The sequence below is a fragment of the Penaeus vannamei genome, chromosome 27 (assembly GCF_042767895.1).
Source record: "Penaeus vannamei isolate JL-2024 chromosome 27, ASM4276789v1, whole genome shotgun sequence".
Taxonomy (NCBI): Eukaryota; Metazoa; Arthropoda; class Malacostraca; order Decapoda; family Penaeidae; genus Penaeus; species Penaeus vannamei.
The window spans coordinates 17,447,866-17,455,365 of NC_091575.1; positions in this window are offsets into that span (position 1 = coordinate 17,447,866).

Below are 7,500 nucleotides of genomic sequence, written 5' to 3' on the forward strand. Positions count from 1 at the left end.
GGGGTGTCATTGGGTCCTTCTCTTCCCAGGGGCTGTACACTTGGGTCACCGGGGGAAGTTTGCTGACTTTGACGACAAGCGAGTCGTCATACTTTCCCTTCATCCTCAGTGTGTGTTTTCGGTCTCTTCGTTTCATGTGGTTTTGTCCTTTTTTTTTCCTTGTCTTTCGTATTTTCTTTTTTATTTGGGTCGGAGGCGGAGAAAGAGAGAGATATTGTTGGTTACGAAGCTAACTGTCTATGGAAACTGGGAATTTGTTTCTTGTATCACCAGACTGTAGACTGTCTCTATTTCATCTACTCACGAACAAGATATTCTGTTACAGAAAACCCATTAACGAATCTCGATTTGCTTCACACCGAACGACACAATAACACGCGCCAGACTCCCCCTCTAAAGCCCTAACACCGAAAAGAACGGAGTAACACGACTCGCCTATCGAAAGTGGCCTTCGGTCGGCCTCTTATCCCTGAAGAAGCGCCAGAACGAGAGGGAGCGACGAGAAGGCGAGAGGGCGCCACCGAGGGCGTCGAAGCAGTAAGGAGTCGAACCGCCGAACCGTCTCGCTCCGGCCTCGCTCCCCGACGCCTCGACGAACGACCGACCGATACGCGAGAAAGAGGTCATGGTTATGGTCGTTCTCTCGCGTGATGTACGACTATCGATTCCGCCCAATTGCATCATTATGTTCTCCAAGCACGAATCGGTAAGCAACGGGCATGCAACACGTGAATCATCTTCTCTGCAACGAAATTGATTGCAAGGAATATTCGTCTCCGAGATGCATTCCAGGCCTTCTTGTCTTGACTTTTTCGTTTGAATTATTGTCAGTGAAATGTCATGTGTCATTTGAGTAAACTATTTCTTTAAAAATTATGCACGATAATTAAAACAATTAGATAATACTGAGATCTATAATACAGACAATACTAGTTAATGAGAATACATGGTTATTCATACATTTTCTAAGTATATTCGTAAAATGTACACCGAGAGAGGGAGAGAGTGTGTTGGAGGTGGGGGGGGGCATGACAGAGTGAGAGAGTGAGGGGGTGGAGACCGACAGAGAGAAAGAGAAGACGGGACGGAGGGAGAGATATAGACAGACAGACAAAGAGAGTTTTTATAGTAACCGATGTACACTCCATTCCCCTCCCGAGTTCTATCCATCTCATCTATAAAATGCTTTACGTGGTCAAAATATGAATTAGTGTTATCAATTTAATAGTCATTTTAACTCTTTCCTTAAATAATGCCTCGTGAGTGATGATTAAAAGTTACGTCGAAAGTGATTCTTCTTTTATTTTTCGTTTTCTGATACTGCAAAACATTTTTTTCTTCAATCTAAGGAGTAAATGAAACAGTTGAAGAATTCAACTGTTTTGCCATCTGTGAGAGATCCTTAGAATTCCTGTGTCCCCATCTTCAAGGACGCTGAGCTGTGAATTGGATCTATCTGTGTATACATGCAACAATTTTGTGGAAGAGTGTTGCATAGCCATACGATAATACAGAGTGCACACATGCGACAAAAAAAAAAGAAAACAAAAAAAAAAAATCGTATCATAAACTGCACCATGCACTTTCTGTGTGTTATGGTTTCTGCTTTTCCAAATGCTTTCCAACCGAATTCTCTCGCTTTTGCTCCGTCTCCCTGCACGCAATTGCAGGGTTTTGCCTTATATTGATATCGCAACAGCTACCCTCTTTCCTTCTCCTTTTTTTGTGCGCATTTTCATAAATAATTTACTGTCCCCAAGCTCTCCCATATCCTTTTTTTCTTCTTCTTTTTTTCAATTTTTTACTTTTCTTTTTTTGACGGTGCAGATAATTCCAGTCCCTCAGGTAACTAGAATTGTTCCTAATCTCTTTTCATTTCCTGCTGGCTATGTTCGAGGTCGGGTTATGATTATAACCTCAAACACAGCCACAGCCCCTCTTGATATCCAATGCCATTTCTCGGCGCGTTTCCTGACATCCATCTCAGTGTGTGCTCTTCTTTATTTTGATATGCAGGAATGTGAGGAGGCGAAGAGAGAAGGAGAGAGGGGAGGGAAGGAAGGAAGGAGAGAAAGAGCGAGAGAGAGAAGGGGAAGGGAGGTAGAGGAGGGAAGGGAGAGAGAGAGAGAGATAGACAGAGACAGAGATAGCGAAAGAAAAAGCGAGCGAGAGAGAAGGGGGGAGGAGACAGAGAAGGAGGGAGGAGGCTAATAAAGAATGAGAGGGTGTGTGTATGTGTGTTTTTGTGCGTGTGTGTGTGTGCGCATATGCTTGCCTGCCTGCGTGTATCTGTATTTATTTGTCTAACGCACGCTTGTCCGCGCCATAAGCACTGCAGACTTTTCCCAATGCAACTGCACAGATCACAAGACAAGGCAAGGAATTCGCGCCCGTTGACAGGGAAGGAATATTAGGCTCCTCCAGCAAAATTCTGCAACATAAACTTATCACTATTCATGAGAAGCTCAACACAGCTTTGCTCGTGTTGTCTTGATGGAAAATGTAAATCACTCCGTCAAAACACTGTATTTTCAGCGCAATGGAATATTTCGGGGATAAATTTGTTGTGCTTTAGAAATACTTGAGTTAGGGAAGAATGATGGGTTTAAAAAAGAATCTTGAGTTTATCATAGTTCCCCCCCCCCACCCCACCCCCCCAAAAAAAGGTCAAAATAGTCATCAAAGTTTAAAAACGCGATGACCGTAATAGATTCTGATTCTGTTCATAATCTTCTTGTTTGATGTTTGTTTTTAATCTCCTTCCTTCGCTTTTCTTTTTTCGCTTCTTCTCCTCTGTTTCTTTTCAGGCTCCCTTTTAAATTCTTGGATTTTGTGAGTGTTATCATAACCATTACATCATTATCATTGTTATTTTTAGTATCATTATCAGTATCGGTTATATTATGATCATCATTATTATCCTTTTCATTGTTATTATCATCATTATTATCGATATCATTGCCATTGTTTTTATCATTATCATCATCGATATCATTGTCATTGATATTATCATCATTATTATTTTCATAATGATTATTATCATCCTTATTAAAATCATTGTTATTATTGTTATTACCATCTGTTTTATTAATTGTTATTATGATTATCATTATTATCATTATCATCTTCACGTGGTTATCTTAATTATTGATGTTAATAATTAAATCTAAATTTTATGGTCTTCTGTTCCTGTTATTTCTGCCATGATTACCACTTTTATCACTATTATCATCATCATTATTATTGTCAGTATCATTATTTTTACTGTTACTATTTTCATGATTATCAGTATCATTATTATCATCAATATTATCATTATTATCATCACCATTATTATTGTTATTATCAGCATCATTATAATTATAACGCATACACACTCAAACACACAAGAAGCTCACACACATACACACGCACACAAATACACAAGCTCACACACACACACACAAGTTCACAAGCTCACAAGCTCACACACACACACACAAACACATACGCTCACACATACACACCCACCCACACACACACAAACAAACATCCTCTTGCTTTTTATCCAAAGATCTTTGATTACAATGATACAGACTTCTCTCTGGCTATTAAATCATCCATAGCCCTAATCTGGAGGAGGGAAGCTTAACTCACATACATTATACACTATGCATACTTACCATAAGACTGGCTGTCACGTAGATCTTCAATAGGATAGTGTATTGCTGTCTTCGTCCTGCTCGGCCACAAGGGACTTCAATGTATTTCCTTTTATTTTTGTTTTATTGAGCATAACTGTCATTTTTTTATGATAACGATGATGATAATGATATTCAGAATAATAATGATCATAAGAAAAGGAAGGTTAATGGTTATATTATTAATAACAATGATCATGATGACGATGATGAAAGTAATAACACTAATGATTGTTAAGATGACAATAGTGCTGGTGATAATGGGAACATTAAGGATAACGATCATAAGAAAAATAACGACAATAACAATAATAATGATAATGCCAATGATAATAATAATAATGTCAGTGATAATGATAACGATGGTGACGCTAATGATAATAATAATCGTAAAAGTGGTAATAATGATAATGAAAAATATACAGTACATACAATAATAAAGATGATGAAATGATAATGATAATTATTATAATGATGATAATGATAAATATTATAATGATAATGATAATAATTATAATAATAATGATAATGATGATAAATACAGAAGCAACAATAACAATAGACATGATAGAAATCATTATTATTAAAAATAATTGTTCTTTTTATTATCATTACTATTGTTATTATCATTAGTATTACTATTATCATTATTAATTTAATGCTTTCATTATTATCATTATCATTATTATTATCATTATTTTTATGATCATTCTCATCATCATCATCATCATCATCATCATATTGGTAATTATAATAATGATAGTGTTGATAATGATAATGATGATGATAATGATAATATTACAAATTACGATATTGATAATATTAATAATAGTAATTACAAGAAAGATAATAATCATAACAATAATGATTATTAGAAAAAAAATAATGATGATGGTAATGGTAATGATAGTAATAATGATAATGATAATGATAATGATAATAGTAATAATAACACCAATAATGATGATGATAATCGTTATGAGGATGAGGATGATAATGACAATGGTAATGATGATAATGATAGTAATAATAATAATAATCATCATAGTAATAAAGTTAATGATAATGATTTTGATGAAGATAATGATAATAATGATAATCAAATAATTATCATCATAATAATGATAACGACATTCATGATAATGATAACATTATTGTTATCATTATTACTACCATTATTATTATCATTATTATTATTATTATTATTATTATTATTATTATTATTATTATTATTATTATTATTATTATTGTTATTATTATTATTATCATTGTTGTTGTTGTTGTTGTTGTTATCTTGATAATGATAACAACATTGATAATCATGATAATAACAATGATAATAATAATGATAATAATAATGGCAATAACAATAATAGTAGTAGTAATAATAATAATAACGATGATAATGATGATGAAAATAATAATAAAGATGGAAATTATAATAATAATAATATGCTAATGATTTTAATAATGGTAGTAATAACAGCAACCATAATAATGATAATAGCAATAATAATGATAGTAATATCAATTGAAGTATTGATAATGATAACATTCACAACAGTAATAATGATAAGGAAAATGATGGTGATAATGATGATGATAATGATAATAAGAGTAATGATAATTGATAAAGATAATAATCATGATAAGTGATAATAACAATAATGATGATAATAACAAAAATAACAATAATGATGATAATGATAATATTAATAATGATTATGATAATGTTAATAATAATGATAATGATGATAATAACAATAATGATGATAATAATAAATACAATAATACCAATGATAATAAGAATGAAAATTATAAATTAGCAAAAATAAGCATTATAATGATAAAGAATTATAATGATATTGATAATAACAGTCATAACTGTAATAATAAAAATCATAATAGTAATAGTCATAGTAGTAGCAGTAATAGTAATAGAAATGATAACAATGATAACAATAATAGTAATTATAATAACAATAGCAATAATGATAATAATAATAACGATAATAATAACAAAAAATAATAACAGTAATAATAATAATTACATTCATATCAATATCAATAATAACAAATGATTATAATAACGATAATAATCGTAAGTGCTAACAATGCCAAAAATAATGTTCATAATAATAATGATGATGATAATGATAATAATGATGATAATGAGAATGATAATAGTAATGATAATAATAATAATAGTCATAATAATAATGATGATGATAATAATAATAATGATAATAATGATAATGAGAATGATAATAGTAATGATAATAATAATAATAGTAATAATAATAAAAATGATAATAATGGTGCTAATGATAATAATATTGATGATAATAAGAATAAAAACGAAAATGATAATAATAATAGCACTATTAATAATTATAATAACAATTATAATGATAATTACAACAATGATAATGTTAATGATGGTATTAATGATAATAATAATGACTATAATAATAATAATTGTAACAATAATAATGATAATAATGATAATGATAGCAAAAATAGTAATAGTAATAATAATGATAATGATAATAATTATTATTATAATAGTAGTAGTAATAGTAATGATAATAATAATAATAATAATAATAATAATAATAAAAAGAAAAAATAATAGTGATAATAATGATAATAATAACTATGATGACAATGATATTACCAACAATCAGAATTACATTGATAATATTGATTAAGATGACAATGGAAATAATAATAATAATGATAATGATCATGATGATAATAATCATCATCATCATCATCATGATAATGATAATAGTAATAGTAATAATAATGATAATATTGACTATAATAACACCAATAGTCACAATAATCATAATAACAATATTGATAATAATAACAATAATAATTATAATAACAATGATAATAATTAGAGTAATGGCAACAACAATTGTAATTATATTAAAAAGAAGAACAATAATAATAATGATAATAGTGACGATAATGACAATAATGATAATGATAATAATAAAAACTATAATAATGATAATCATAATGATAATATCAAAATGATAATTATAACCATTGTTATTGTTATCATTATCATTATCATCAGTAACAATTATAACAATAATGACAACAACAATAACAATAGTGATGATGATGTTGATGATAATGATTATAATAACAAAATAATGATAATATTAACGCTAACATTAATAATGATAATAACAATAACCATACTAGTAATAAGAATAGAATGCAGATATTGGTGTTAATGATAATAAGACTAATGATGATAATAATGATAATAGTGAAAATAATGATAATGATAATAGCAACCATTATAATAATGATAACTAATAATAGAATTATAAAAATAAAAATTACGATAACAGCAATAGCAATTACAATATTAATAACAACTATAAAGATGATGATGATGATTGATGATAATAATAATAACAATAACAATAATGATAATGATGATAATAATTAATGATAATAACCATTATAATGATAATAACTACCATCATGATAACAAGGTCAACCAAAACAAAAACAGCAAGAACGTTAAGCCAACTGCCGACTGAAATAACAAGGAATAAAGAAATAACAAAAGATAATTTCCACCAAAACATACCCGAAGCCTAAACCATAACGTAAGGCACTTTTCCATAACAACAACGTAAGTGTTTACGGTCTACAACTATAGGTAGCTATAGAAATTCCTAGAACCTTAGTCAATATAATATATTTGCATTACACAATGGTAAAGGACCCACTCGTGGAATTACAATTTACATTGGGAACAGATCAATCACATTTTTTTCACAGTTCAAGA